Genomic DNA, 16,808 nt, shown 5'->3' with positions numbered 1-16,808 from the left:
TTACTATGTAGGAACAAGTTTGTATAGGTATTTCAAAGATGCCCAGAACTGAGCTAAACGTTGTATGTCTCCAACTCCTAGAAATAACTTCATGCCCCATCTCCCTTACTTCCAGCTAGTAAGGATCACATAATTCCTAACAAAGTTTTGACACAGATTCCCAATTCGGGCATTCAGATCATATAGCACGTTGCTGTAAGCAAGCACATTCTCATTCAAAGTGGCAAGTTACTATGTAGGAACAAGTTAGTTTAGGTATTTCAAAGATGCCCAGAACTGAGCTAAACGTCTTATGTCTCCAACTCCTAGAAATAACTTCATGCCCCATCTCCCTGACTTCCAGCTAGTAAGGATCACATAATTCCTAACAAAGTTTTGACACAGATTCCCAATTCGGGCATTCAGAACATATAGCACGTTGCTGTAAGCAAGCACATTCTCATTCAAAGTTGCAAGTTACTATGTAGGAACAAGTTTGTATAGGTATTTCAAAGATGCCCAGAACTGAGCTAAACTAGGTATGTGTCCAACTCCCAGAAATAACTTCATGCCCCATCTCCCTTACTTCCAGCTAATAAGGATCACATAATTCCGAACAAAGTTTTGACACAGATTCCCAATTCGGGCATTCAGAACATATAGCACGTTGCTGCAAGCAAGCACATCTCATTCAAAGTTGCAAGTTACTATGAAGGAACAAGTTTGTATAGGTATTTCAAAGATGCCCAGAACTGAGCTAAACGTTGTATGTCTCCAACTCCTAGAAATAACTTCATGCCCCATCTCCCTTACTTCCAGCTAGTAAGGATCACATAATTCCTAACAAAGTTTTGACACAGATTCCCAATTCGGGCATTCAGAACATATAGCACGTTGCCGTAAGCAAGCACATTCTCATTCAAAGTTGCAAGTTACTGTGTAGGAACAAGTTTGTATAGGTATTTCAAAGATGCCCAGAACTGAGCTAAACTTGGTATGTGTCCAAATCCTAGAAATAACTTCATGCCCCATCTCCCTTACTTCCAGCTAGTAAGGATCACATAATTCCGAACAAAGTTTTGACACAGATTCCCAATTCTGGCATTCAGAACATATAGCACGTTGCCGCAAGCAAGCACATTCTCATTCAAAGTTGCAAGTTACTATGTAGGAACAAGTTTGTATAGGTATTTCAAAGATGCCCAGAACTGAGCTAAACGTTGTATGTCTCCAACTCCTAGAAATAACTTCATGCCCCATCTCCCTTACTTCCAGCTAGTAAGGATCACATAATTCCGAACAAAGTTTTGACACAGATTCCCAATTCGGGCATTCAGAACATATAGCACGTTGCTGCAAGCAAGCACATTCTCATTCAAAGTGGCAATTTACTATGTAGGAACAAGTTAGTTTAGGTATTTCAAAGATGCCCAGAACTAAGCTAAACGTTGTATGTCTCCAACTCCTAGAAATAACTTCATGCCCCATCTCCCTTACTTCCAGATAGTAAGGATCACATAGTTCCGAACAAAGTTTTGACACAGATTCCCAATTCGGGCATTCAGAACATATAGCACGTTGCTGCAAGCAAGCACATTCTCATTCAAAGTGGCAAGTTACTATGTAGGAACAAGTTTGTATAGGTATTTCAAAGATGCCCAGAACTGAGCTAAACGTATTATGTCTCCAACTCCTAGAAATAACTTCATGCCCCATCTCCCTTACTTCCAGCTAGTAAGGATCACATAATTCCTAACAAAGTTTTGACACAGATTCCCAATTCGGGCATTCAGAACATATAGCACGTTGCTGTAAGCAAGCACATTCTCATTCAAAGTTGCAAGTTACTATGTAGGAACAAGTTTGTATTGGTATTTCAAAGATGCCCAGAACTGAGCTAAACTTGGTATGTGTCCAACTCCCAGAAATAACTTCATGCCCCATCTCCCTTACTTCCAGCTAATAAGGATCACATAATTCCGAACAAAGTTTTGACACAGATTCCCAATTCGGGCATTCAGAACATATAGCACGTTGCTGTAAGCAAGCACATTCTCATTCAAAGTGGCAAGTTACTATGTAGGAACAAGTTAGTTTAGGTATTTCAAAGATGCCCAGAACTGAGCTAAATGTATTATGTTTCCAACTCCTAGAAATAACTTCATGCCCCATCTCCCTTACTTCCAGCTAGTAAGGATCACATAATTCCGAACAAAGTTTTGACACAGATTCCCAATTCGGGCATTCAGAACATATAGCACGTTGCTGCAAGCAAGCACATTCTCATTCAAAGTGGCAAGTTACTATGTAGGAACAAGTTTGTATAGGTATTTCAAAGATGCCCAGAACTGAGCTAAACTTGGTATGTGTCCAACTCCTAGAAATAACTTCATGCCCCATCTCCCTTACTTCCAGCTAGTAAGGATCACATAATTCCGAACAAAGTTTTGACACAGATTCCCAATTCGGGCATTCAGATCATATAGCACGTTGCTGTAAGCAAGCACATTCTCATTCAAAGTTGCAAGTTACTATGTAGGAACAAGTTTGTATAGGTATTTCAAAGATGCCCAGAACTGAGCTAAACGTTGTATGTCTCCAACTCCTAGAAATAAATTCATGCCCCATCTCCCTTACTTCCAGCTAGTAAGGATCACATAATTCCTAACAAAGTTTTGACACAGATTCCCAATTCGGGCATTCAGATCATATAGCACGTTGCTGTAAGCAAGCACATTCTCATTCAAAGTGGCAAGTTACTATGTAGGAACAAGTTAGTTTAGGTATTTCAAAGATGCCCAGAACTGAGCTAAACGTATTATGTGTCCAACTCCTAGAAATAACTTCATGCCCCATCTCCCTTACTTCCAGCTAGTAGGGATCACATAATTCCTAACAAAGTTTTGACACAGATTCCCAATTCGGGCATTCAGAACATATAGCACGTTGCTGTAAGCAAGCACATTCTCATTCAAAGTTGCATGATACTATGTAGGAACAAGTTTGTATAGGTATTTCAAAGATGCCCAGAACTGAGCTAAACGTTGTATGTCTCCAACTCCTAGAAATAAATTCATGCCCCATCTCCCTTACTTCCAGCTAGTAAGGATCACATAATTCCTAACAAAGTTTTGACACGGATTCCCAATTCGGGCATTCAGATCATATAGCACGTTGCTGCAAGCAAGCACATTCTCATTCAAAGTGGCAAGTTACTATGTACGAACAAGTTAGTTTAGGTATTTCAAAGATGCCCAGAACTGAGCTAAACGTTTTATGTCTCCAACTCCTAGAAATAACTTCATGCCCCATCTCCCTTACTTCCAGCTAGTAAGGATCACATAATTCCGAACAAAGTTTTGACACAGATTCCCAATTCGGGCATTCAGAACATATAGCACGTTGCTGCAAGCAAGCACATTCTCATTCAAAGTGGCAAGTTACTATGTAGGAACAAGTTTGTATAGGTATTTCAAAGATGCCCAGAACTGAGCTAAACGTTGTATGTCTCCAACTCCTAGAAATAACTTCATGCCCCATCTCCCTTACTTCCAGCTAGTAAGGATCACATAATTCCTAACAAAGTTTTGACACAGATTCCCAATTCGGGCATTCAGATCATATAGCACGTTGCTGTAAGCAAGCACATTCTCATTCAAAGTGGCAAGTTACTATGTAGGAACAAGTTAGTTTAGGTATTTCAAAGATGCCCAGAACTGAGCTAAACGTATTATGTCTCCAACTCCTAGAAATAACTTCATGCCCCATCTCCCTGACTTCCAGCTAGTAAGGATCACATAATTCCTAACAAAGTTTTGACACAGATTCCCAATTCGGGCATTCAGAACATATAGCACGTTGCTGTAAGCAAGCACATTCTCATTCAAAGTTGCAAGTTACTATGTAGGAACAAGTTTGTATAGGTATTTCAAAGATGCCCAGAACTGAGCTAAACTAGGTATGTGTCCAACTCCCAGAAATAACTTCATGCCCCATCTCCCTACTTCCAGCTAATAAGGATCACATAATTCCGAACAAAGTTTTGACACAGATTCCCAATTCGGGCATTCAGAACATATAGCACGTTGCTGCAAGCAAGCACATCTCATTCAAAGTTGCAAGTTACTATGAAGGAACAAGTTTGTATAGGTATTTCAAAGATGCCCAGAACTGAGCTAAACGTTGTATGTCTCCAACTCCTAGAAATAACTTCATGCCCCATCTCCCTTACTTCCAGCTAGTAAGGATCACATAATTCCTAACAAAGTTTTGACACAGATTCCCAATTCGGGCATTCAGAACATATAGCACGTTGCTGTAAGCAAGCACATTCTCATTCAAAGTTGCAAGTTACTGTGTAGGAACAAGTTTGTATAGGTATTTCAAAGATGCCCAGAACTGAGCTAAACTTGGTATGTGTCCAAATCCTAGAAATAACTTCATGCCCCATCTCCCTTACTTCCAGCTAGTAAGGATCACATAATTCCGAACAAAGTTTTCACACAGATTCCCAATTCTGGCATTCAGAACATATAGCACGTTGCTGCAAGCAAGCACATTCTCATTCAAAATTGCAAGTTACTATGTAGGAACAAGTTTGTATAGGTATTTCAAAGATGCCCAGAACTGAGCTAAACGTTGTATGTCTCCAACTCCTAGAAATAACTTCATGCCCCATCTCCCTTACTTCCAGCTAGTAAGGATCACATAATTCCGAACAAAGTTTTGACACAGATTCCCAATTCGGGCATTCAGAACATATAGCACGTTGCTGCAAGCAAGCACATTCTCATTCAAAGTGGCAAGTTACTATGTAGGAACAAGTTAGTTTAGGTATTTCAAAGATGCCCAGAACTGAGCTAAACGTTGTATGTCTCCAACTCCTAGAAATAACTTCATGCCCCATCTCCCTTACTTCCAGATAGTAAGGATCACATAGTTCCGAACAAAGTTTTGACACAGATTCCCAATTCGGGCATTCAGAACATATAGCACGTTGCTGCAAGCAAGCACATTCTCATTCAAAGTGGCAAGTTACTATGTAGGAACAAGTTTGTATAGGTATTTCAAAGATGCCCAGAACTGAGCTAAACGTTGTATGTCTCCAACTCCTAGAAATAACTTCATGCCCCATCTCCCTTACTTCCAGCTAGTAAGGATCACATAATTCCTAACAAAGTTTTGACACAGATTCCCAATTCGGGCATTCAGAACATATAGCACGTTGCTGTAAGCAAGCACATTCTCATTCAAAGTTGCAAGTTACTATGTAGGAACAAGTTTGTATTGGTATTTCAAAGATGCCCAGAACTAAGCTAAACTTGGTATGTGTCCAACTCCCAGAAATAACTTCATGCCCCATCTCCCTTACTTCCAGCAAATAAGGATCACATAATTCCGAACAAAGTTTTGACACAGATTCCCAATTCGGGCATTCAGAACATATAGCACGTTGCTGCAAGCAAGCACATTCTCATTCAAAGTGGCAAGTTACTATGTAGGAACAAGTTTGTATAGGTATTTCAAAGATGCCCAGAACTGAGCTAAACGTTGTATATCTCCAACTCCTAGAAATAACTTCATGCCCCATCTCCCTTACTTCCAGCTAGTAAGGATCCCATAATTCCTAACAAAGTTTTGACACAGATTCTCAATTCGGGCATTCAGAACATATAGCACGTTGCTGTAAGCAAGCACATTCTCATTCAAAGTTGCAAGTTACTATGTAGGAACAAGTTTGTATAGGTATTTCAAAGATGCCCAGAACTGAGCTAAACTTGGTATGTGTCCAACTCCTAGAAATAACTTCATGCCCCATCTCCCTTACTTCCAGCTAGTAAGGATCACATAATTCCTAACAAAGTTTTGACACAGATTCCCAATTCGGACATTCAGATCATATAGCACGTTGCTGTAAGCAAGCACATTCTCATTCAAAGTGGCAAGTTACTATGTAGGAACAAGTTAGTTTAGGTATTTCAAAGATGCCCAGAACTGAGCTAAACGTATTATGTTTCCAACTCCTAGAAATAACTTCATGCCCCATCTCCCTTACTTCCAGCTAGTAAGGATCACATAATTCCTAACAAAGTTTTGACACAGATTCCCAATTCGGGCATTCAGAACATATAGCACGTTGCTGTAAGCAAGCACATTCTCATTCAAAGTTGCAAGTTACTGTGTAGGAACAAGTTTGTATAGGTATTTCAAAGATGCCCAGAACTGAGCTAAACTTGGTATGTGTCCAACTCCTAGAAATAACTTCATGCCCCATCTCCCTTACTTCCAGCTAGTAAGGATCACATAATTCCGAACAAAGTTTTGACACAGATTCCCAATTCGGGCATTCAGAACATATAGCACGTTGCTGCAAGCAAGCACATTCTCATTCAAAGTGGCAAGTTACTATGTAGGAACAAGTTTGTATAGGTATTTCAAAGATGCCCAGAACTGAGCTAAACGTTGTATGTCTCCAACTCCTAGAAATAACTTCATGCCCCATCTCCCTTACTTCCAGCTAGTAAGGATCACATAATTCCTGACAAAGTTTTGACACAGATTCCCAATTCGGGCATTCAGAACATATAGCACGTTGCTGCAAGCAAGCACATTCTCATTCAAAGTGGCAAGTTACTATGTAGGAACAAGTTTGTATAGATATTTCAAAGATGCCCAGAACTGAGCTAAACGTTGTATGTCTCCAACTCCTAGAAATAAATTAATGCCCCATCTCCCTTACTTCCAGCTAGTAAGGATCTCATAATTCCTGACAAAGTTTTGACACAGATTCCCAATTCGGGCATTCAGATCATATAGCACGTTGCTGTAAGCAAGCACATTCTCATTCAAAGTGGCAAGTTACTATGTAGGAACAAGTTAGTTTAGGTATTTCAAAGATGCCCAGAACTGAGCTAAACGTTTTATGTCTCCAACTCCTAGAAATAACTTCATGCCCCATCTCCCTTACTTCCAGCTAGTAAGGATCACATAATTCCTAACAAAGTTTTGACACAGATTCCCAATTCGGGCATTCAGAACATATAGCACGTTGCTGTAAGCAAGCACCTTCTCATTCAAAGTGGCAAGTTACTATGTAGGAACAAGTTTGTATAGGTATTTCAAAGATGCCCAGAACTGAGCTAAACTTGGTATGTGTCCAACTCCTAGAAATAACTTCATGCCCCATCTCCCTTACTTCCAGCTAGTAAGGATCACATAATTCCGAACAAAGTTTTGACACAGATTCCCAATTCGGGCATTCTGAACATATAGCACGTTGCTGCAAGCAAGCACATTCTCATTCAAAGTGGCAAGTTACTATGTAGGAACAAGTTTGTATAGGTATTTCAAAGATGCCCAGAACTGAGCTAAACGTTGTATGTCTCCAACTCCTAGAAATAACTTCATGCCCCATCTCCCTTACTTCCAGCTAGTAAGGATCACATAATTCCTAACAAAGTTTTGACACAGATTCCCAATTCGGGCATTCAGATCATATAGCACGTTGCTGTAAGCAAGCACATTCTCATTCAAAGTGGCAAGTAACTATGTAGGAACAAGTTAGTTTACGTATTTCAAAGATGCACAGAACTGAGCTAAACGTTTTATGTCTCCAACTCCTAGAAATAACTTCATGCCCCATCTCCCTTACTTCCAGCTAGTAAGGATCACATAATTCCTAACAAAGTTTTGACACAGATTCCCAATTCGGGCATTCAGAACATATAGCACGTTGCTGCAAGCAAGCACATTCTCATTCAAAGTGGCAAGTTACTATGTAGGAACAAGTTTGTATAGGTATTTCAAAGATGCCCAGAACTGAGCTAAACGTATTATGTCTCCAACTCCTAGAAATAACTTCATGCCCCATCTCCCTTACTTCCAGCTAGTAAGGATCACATAATTCCTAACAAAGTTTTGACACAGATTCCCAATTCGGGCATTCAGAACATATAGCACGTTGCTGTAAGCAAGCACATTCTCATTCAAAGTTGCAAGTTACTATGTAGGAACAAGTTTGTATAGGTATTTCAAAGATGCCCAGAACTGAGCTAAACTTGGTATGTGTCCAACTCCCAGAAATAACTTCATGCCCCATCTCCATTACTTCCAGCTAATAAGGATCACATAATTCCGAACAAAGTTTTGACACAGATTCCCAATTCGGGCATTCAGAACATATAGCACGTTGCTGCAAGCAAGCACATTCTCATTCAAAGTGGCAAGTTACTATGTAGGAACAAGTTTGTATAGGTATTTCAAAGATGCCCAGAACTGAGCTAAACGTTGTATGTCTCCAACTCCTAGAAATAACTTCATGCCCCATCTCCCTTACTTCCAGCTAGTAAGGATCACATAATTCCTAACAAAGTTTTGACACAGATTCCCAATTCGGGCATTCAGATCATATAGCACCTTGCTGTAAGCAAGCACATTCTCATTCAAAGTTGCAAGTTACTATGTAGGAACAAGTTTGTATAGGTATTTCAAAGATGCCCAGAACTGAGCTAAACGTTGTATGTCTCCAACTCCTAGAAATAAATTCATGCCCCATCTCCCTTACTTCCAGCTAGTAAGGATCACATAATTCCTAACAAAGTTTTGACACAGATTCCCAATTCGGGCATTCAGATCATATAGCACGTTGCTGTAAGCAAGCACATTCTCATTCAAAGTGGCAAGTTACTATGTAGGAACAAGTTAGTTTAGGTATTTAAAAGATGCCCAGAACTGAGCTAAACGTATTATGTGTCCAACTCCTAGAAATAACTTCATGCCCCATCTCCCTTACTTCCAGCTAGTAGGGATCACATAATTCCTAACAAAGTTTTGACACAGATTCCCAATTCGGGCATTCAGAACATATAGCACGTTGCTGTAAGCAAGCACATTCTCATTCAAAGTTGCAAGTTACTGTGTAGGAACAAGTTTGTATAGGTATTTCAAAGATGCCCAGAACTGAGCTAAACTTGGTATGAGTCCAACTCCTAGAAATAACTTCATGCCCCATCTCCCTTACTTCCAGCTAGTAAGGATCACATAATTCCGAACAAAGTTTTGACACAGATTCCCAATTCGGGCATTCAGAACATATAGCACGTTGCTGCAAGCAAGCACATTCTCATTCAAAGTGGCAAGTTACTATGTAGGAACAAGTTTGTATAGGTATTTCAAAGATGCCCAGAACTGAGCTAAACGTTGTATGTCTCCAACTCCTAGAAATAACTTCATGCCCCATCTCCCTTACTTCCAGCTAGTAAGGATCACATAATTCCGAACAAAGTTTTGACACAGATTCCCAATTCGGGCATTCAGAACATATAGCACGTTGCTGCAAGCAAGCACATTCTCATTCAAAGTGGCAAGTTACTATGTAGGAACAAGTTTGTATAGGTATTTCAAAGATGCCCAGAACTGAGCTAAACGTTGTATGTCTCCAACTCCTAGAAATAACTTCATGCCCCATCTCCCTTACTTCCAGCTAGTAAGGATCACATAATTCCTAACAAAGTTTTGACACAGATTCCCAATTCGGGCATTCAGAACATATAGCACGTTGCTGCAAGCAAGCACATTCTCATTCAAAGTGGCAAGTTACTATGTAGGAACAAGTTTGTATAGGTATTTCAAAGATGCCCAGAACTGAGCTAAACGTTGTATGTCTCCAACTCCTAGAAATAAATTCATGCCCCATCTCCCTTACTTCCAGCTAGTAAGGATCTCATAATTCCTAACAAAGTTTTCACACAGATTCCCAATTCGGGCATTCAGATCATATAGCACGTTGCTGTAAGCAAGCACATTCTCATTCAAAGTGGCAAGTTACTATGTAGGAACAAGTTAGTTTAGGTATTTCAAAGATGCCCAGAACTGAGCTAAACGTTTTATGTCTCCAACTCCTAGAAATAACTTCATGCCCCATCTCCCTTACTTCCAGCTAGTAAGGATCACATAATTCCTAACAAAGTTTTGACACAGAGTCCCAATTCGGGCATTCAGAACATATAGCACGTTGCTGTAAGCAAGCACCTTCTCATTCAAAGTGGCAAGTTACTATGTAGGAACAAGTTTGTATAGGTATTTCAAAGATGCCCAGAACTGAGCTAAACTTGGTATGTGTCCAACTCCTAGAAATAACTTCATGCCCCATCTCCCTTACTTCCAGCTAGTAAGGATCACATAATTCCGAACAAAGTTTTGACACAGATTCCCAATTCGGGCATTCAGAACATATAGCACGTTGCTGCAAGCAAGCACATTCTCATTCAAAGTGGCAAGTTACTATGTAGGAACAAGTTTGTATAGTTATTTCAAAGATGCCCAGAACTGAGCTAAAAGTTGTATGTCTCCAACTCCTAGAAATAACTTCATGCCCCATCTCCCTTACTTCCAGCTAGTAAGGATCACATAATTCCTAACAAAGTTTTGACACAGATTCCCAATTCGGGCATTCAGATCATATAGCACGTTGCTGTAAGCAAGCACATTCTCATTCAAAGTGGCAAGTAACTATGTAGGAACAAGTTAGTTTAGGTATTTCAAAGATGCCCAGAACTGAGCTAAACGTTTTATGTCTCCAACTCCTAGAAATAACTTCATGCCCCATCTCCCTTACTTCCAGCTAGTAAGGATCACATAATTCCTAACAAAGTTTGGACACAGATTCCCAATTCGGGCATTCAGAACATATAGCACGTTGCTGCAAGCAGCACATTCTCATTCAATGTGGCAAGTTACTATGTAGGAACAAGTTTGTATAGGTATTTCAAAGATGCCCAGAACTGAGCTAAACGTATTATGTCTCCAACTCCTAGAAATAACTTCATGCCCCATCTCCCTTACTTCCAGCTAGTAAGGATCACATAATTCCTAACAAAGTTTTGACACAGATTCCCAATTCGGGCATTCAGAACATATAGCACGTTGCTGTAAGCAAGCACATTCTCATTCAAAGTTGCAAGTTACTATGTAGGAACAAGTTTGTATAGGTATTTCAAAGATGCCCAGAACTGAGCTAAACTTGGTATGTGTCCAACTCCCAGAAATAACTTCATGCCCCATCTCCCTTACTTCCAGCTAATAAGGATCACATAATTCCGAACAAAGTTTTGACATAGATTCCCAATTCGGGCATTCAGAACATATAGCACGTTGCTGCAAGCAAGCACATTCTCATTCAAAGTGGCAAGTTACTATGTAGGAACAAGTTTGTATAGGTATTTCAAAGATGCCCAGAACTGAGCTAAACGTTCTATGTCTCCAACTCCTAGAAATAACTTCATGCCCCATCTCCCTTACTTCCAGCTAGTAAGGATCACATAATTCCTAACAAAGTTTTGACACAGATTCCCAATTCGGGCATTCAGAACATATAGCACGTTGCTGTAAGCAAGCACATTCTCATTCAAAGTTGCAAGTTACTATGTAGGAACAAGTTTGTATAGGTATTTCAAAGATGCCCAGAACTGAGCTAAACTTGGTATGTGTCCAACTCCTAGAAATAACTTCATGCCCCATCTCCCTTACTTCCAGCTAGTAAGGATCACATAATTCCGAACAAAGTTTTGACACAGATTCCCAATTCGGGCATTCAGATCATATAGCACGTTGCTGTAAGCAAGCACATTCTCATTCAAAGTTGCAAGTTACTATGTAGGAACAAGTTTGTATAGGTATTTCAAAGATGCCCAGAACTGAGCTAAACGTTGTATGTCTCCAACTCCTAGAAATAAATTCATGCCCCATCTCGCTTACTTCCAGCTAGTAAGGATCACATAATTCCTAACAAAGTTTTGACACAGATTCCCAATTCGGGCATTCAGATCATATAGCACGTTGCTGTAAGCAAGCACATTCTCATTCAAAGTTGCAAGTTACTGTGTAGGAACAAGTTTGTATAGGTATTTCAAAGATGCCCAGAACTGAGCTAAACTTGGTATGTGTCCAACTCCCAGAAATAACTTCATGCCCCATCTCCCTTACTTCCAGCTAGTAAGGATCACATAATTCCGAACAAAGTTTTGACACAGATTCCCAATTCGGGCATTCAGAACATATAGCACGTTGCTGCAAGCAAGCACATTCTCATTCAAAGTGGCAAGTTACTATGTAGGAACAAGTTTGTATAGGTATTTCAAAGATGCCCAGAACTGAGCTAAACGTTGTATGTCTCCAACTCCTAGAAATAACTTCATGCCCCATCTCCCTTACTTCCAGCTAGTAAGGATCACATAATTCCTAACAAAGTTTTGACACAGATTCCCAATTCGGGCATTCAGAACATATAGCACGTTGCTGCAAGCAAGCACATTCTCATTCAAAGTGGCAAGTTACTATGTAGGAACAAGTTTGTATAGGTATTTCAAAGATGCCCAGAACTGAGCTAAACGTTGTATGTCTCCAACTCCTAGAAATAAATTCATGCCCCATCTCCCTTACTTCCAGCTAGTAAGGATCACATAATTCCTGACAAAGTTTTGACACAGATTCCCAATTCGGGCATTCAGATCATATAGCACGTTGCTGTAAGCAAGCACATTCTCATTCAAAGTGGCAAGTTACTATGTAGGAACAAGTTAGTTTAGGTATTTCAAAGATGCCCAGAACTGAGCTAAACGTTTTATGTCTCCAACTCCTAGAAATAACTTCATGCCCCATCTCCCTTACTTCCAGCTAGTAAGGATCACATAATTCCGAACAAAGTTTTGACACAGATTCCCTATTCTGGCATTCAGAACACATAGCACGTTGCTGCAAGCAAGCACTTTCTCATTCAAAGTGGCAAGTTACTATGTAGGAACAAGTTTGTATAGGTATTTCAAAGATGCCCAGAACTGAGCTAAACGTTGTATGTCTCCAACTCCTAGAAATAACTTCATGCCCCATCTCCCTTACTTCCAGCTAGTAAGGATCACATAATTCCTAACAAAGTTTTGACACAGATTCCCAATTCGGGCATTCAGAACATATAGCACGTTGCTGTAAGCAAGCACATTCTCATTCAAAGTTGCAAGTTACTGTGTAGGAACAAGTTTGTATAGGTATTTCAAAGATGCCCAGAACTGAGCTAAACTTGGTATGTGTCCAACTCCTAGAAATAACTTCATGCCCCATCTCCCTTACTTCCAGCTAGTAAGGATCACATAATTCCGAACAAACTTTTGACACAGATTCCCAATTCGGGCATTCAGAACATATAGCACGTTGCTGCAAGCAAGCACATTCTCATTCAAAGTGGCAAGTTACTATGTAGGAACAAGTTTGTATAGGTATTTCAAAGATGCCCTGAACTGAGCTAAACGTTGTATGTCTCCAACTCCTAGAAATAACTTCATGCCCCATCTCCCTTACTTCCAGCTAGTAAGGATCACATAATTCCTATCAAAGTTTTGACACAGATTCCCAATTCGGGCATTCAGATCATATAGCACGTTGCTGTAAGCAAGCACATTCTCATTCAAAGTGGCAAGTTACTATGTAGGAACAAGTTAGTTTAGGTATTTCAAAGATGCCCAGAACTGAGCTAAACGTTGTATGTCTCCAACTCCTAGAAATAACTTCATGCCCCATCTCCCTTACTTCCAGCTAGTAAGGATCACATAATTCCTAACAAAGTTTTGACACAGATTCCCAATTCGGGCATTCAGAACATATAGCACGTTGCTGTAAGCAAGCACATTCTCATTCAAAGTTGCAAGTTACTGTGTAGGAACAAGTTTGTATAGGTATTTCAAAGATGCCCAGAACTGAGCTAAACTTGGTATGTGTCCAACTCCTAGAAATAACTTCATGCCCCATCTCCCTTACTTCCAGCTAGTAAGGATCACATAATTCCGAACAAAGTTTTGACACAGATTCCCAATTCGGGCATTCAGAACATATAGCACGTTGCTGCAAGCAAGCACATTCTCATTCAAAGTGGCAAGTTACTATGTAGGAACAAGTTTGTATAGGTATTTCAAAGATGCCCAGAACTGAGCTAAACGTTGTATGTCTCCCACTCCTAGAAATAACTTCATGCCCCATCTCCCTTACTTCCAGCTAGTAAGGATCACATAATTCCTAGCAAAGTTTTGACACAGATTCCCAATTCGGGCATTCAGATCATATAGCACGTTGCTGTAAGCAAGCACATTCTCATTCAAAGTGGCAAGTTACTATGTAGGAACAAGTTAGTTTAGGTATTTCAAAGATGCCCAGAACTGAGCTAAACGTTTTATGTCTCCAACTCCTAGAAATAACTTCATGCCCCATCTCCCTTACTTCCAGCTAGTAGGATCACATAATTCCTAACAAAGATTTGACACAGATTCCCAATTCGGGCATTCAGAACATATAGCACGTTGCTGTAAGCAAGCACATTCTCAATCAAAGTTGCAAGTTACTATGTAGGAACAAGTTTGTATAGGTATTTCAAAGATGCCCAGAACTGAGCTAAACGTATTATGTCTCCAACTCCTAGAAATAACTTCATGCCCCATCTCCCTTACTTCCAGCTAGTAAGGATCACATAATTCCTAACAAAGTTTTGACACAGATTCCCAATTCGGGCATTCAGAACATATAGCACGTTGCTGTAAGCAAGCACATTCTCATTCAAAGTTGCAAGTTACTGTGTAGGAACAAGTTTGTATAGGTATTTCAAAGATGCCCAGAACTGAGCTAAACTTGGTATTTGTCCAACTCCTAGAAATAACTTCATGCCCCATCTCCCTTACTTCCAGCTAGTAAGGATCACATAATTCCGAAGAAAGTTTTGACACAGATTTCCAATTCGGGCATTCAGAACATATAGCACGTTGCTGCAAGCAAGCACATTCTCATTCAAAGTGGCAAGTTACTATGTAGGAACAAGTTTGTATAGGTATTTCAAAGATGCCCAGAACTGAGCTAAACGTTGTATGTCTCCAACTCCTAGAAATAACTTCATGCCCCATCTCCCTTACTTCCAGCTAGTAAGGATCACATAATTCCTAACAAAGTTTTGACACAGATTCCCAATTCGGGCATTCAGAACATATAGCACGTTGCTGCAAGCAAGCACATTCTCATTCAAAGTGGCAAGTTACTATGTAGGAACAAGTTTGTATAGGTATTTCAAAGATGCCCAGAACTGAGCTAAACGTTGTATGTCTCCAACTCCTAGAAATAAATTCATGCCCCATCTCCCTTACTTCCAGCTAGTAAGGAACACATAATTCCTGACAAAGTTTTGACACAGATTCCCAATTCGGGCATTCAGATCATATAGCACGTTGCTGTAAGCAAGCACATTCTCATTCAAAGTGGCAAGTTACTATGTAGGAACAAGTTAGTTTAGGTATTTCAAAGATGCCCAGAACTGAGCTAAACGTTGTATGTCTCCAACTCCTAGAAATAACTTCATGCCCCATCTCCCTTACTTCCAGCTAGTAAGGATCACATAATTCCGAACAAAGTTTTGACACAGATTCCCAATTCGGGCATTCAGAACATATAGCACGTTGCTGTAAGCAAGCACATTCTCATTCAAATTTGCAAGTTACTGTGTAGGAAAAAGTTTGTATAGGTATTTCAAAGATGCCCAGAACTGAGCTAAACTTGGTATGTGTCCAACTCCTAGAAATAACTTCATGCCCCATCTCCCTTACTTCCAGCTAGTAAGGATCACATAATTCCGAACAAAGTTTTGACACAGATTCCCAATTCGGGCATTCAGAACATATAGCACGTTGCTGCAAGCAAGCACATTCTCATTCAAAGTGGCAAGTTACTATGTAGGAACAAGTTTGTATAGGTATTTCAAAGATGCCCAGAACTGAGCTAAACGTTGTATGTCTCCCACTCCTAGAAATAACTTCATGCCCCATCTCCCTTACTTCCAGCTAGTAAGGATCACATAATTCCTAGCAAAGTTTTGACACAGATTCCCAATTCGGGCATTCAGATCATATAGCACGTTGCTGCAAGCAAGCACATTCTCATTCAAAGTGGCAAGTTACTATGTAGGAACAAGTTAGTTTAGGTATTTCAAAGATGCCCAGAACTGAGCTAAACGTTTTATGTCTCCAACTCCTAGAAATAACTTCATGCCCCATCTCCCTTACTTCCAGCTAGTAAGGATCACATAATTCCTAACAAAGTTTTGACACAGATTCCCAATTCGGGCATTCAGAACATATAGCACGTTGCTGTAAGCAAGCACATTCTCATTCAAAGTTGCAAGTTACTATGTAGGAACAAGTTTGTATAGGTATTTCAAAGATGCCCAGAACTGAGCTAAACGTTGTATGTCTCCAACTCCTAGAAATAACTTCATGCCCCATCTCCCTTACTTCCAGCTAGTAAGGATCACATAATTCCTAACAAAGTTTTGACACAGATTCCCAATTCGGGCATTCAGAACATATAGCACGTTGCTGTAAGCAAGCACATTCTCATTCAAAGTTGCAAGTTACTGTGTAGGAACAAGTTTGTATAGGTATTTCAAAGATGCCCAGAACTGAGCTAAACTTGGTATGTGTCCAACTCCTAGAAATAACTTCATGCCCCATCTCCCTTACTTCCAGCTAGTAAGGATCACATAATTCCGAACAAAGTTTTGACACAGATTCCCAATTCGGGCATTCAGAACATATAGCACGTTGCTGCAAGCAAGCACATTCTCATTCAAAGTGGCAAGTTACTATGTAGGAACAAGTTTGTATAGGTATTTCAAAGATGCCCTGAACTGAGCTAAACGTTGTATGTCTCCAACTCCTAGAAATAACTTCATGCCCCATCTCCCTTACTTCCAGCTAGTAAGGATCACATAATTCCTATCAAAGTTTTGACACAGATTCCCAATTCGG

Source organism: Diceros bicornis, chromosome 41 (genome assembly GCF_020826845.1).
Source record: "Diceros bicornis minor isolate mBicDic1 chromosome 41, mDicBic1.mat.cur, whole genome shotgun sequence".
Taxonomy (NCBI): domain Eukaryota; kingdom Metazoa; phylum Chordata; class Mammalia; order Perissodactyla; family Rhinocerotidae; genus Diceros; species Diceros bicornis.
The sequence above is the reverse complement of the archived record's forward strand: the minus strand, read 5'-3'. Positions refer to the sequence as shown.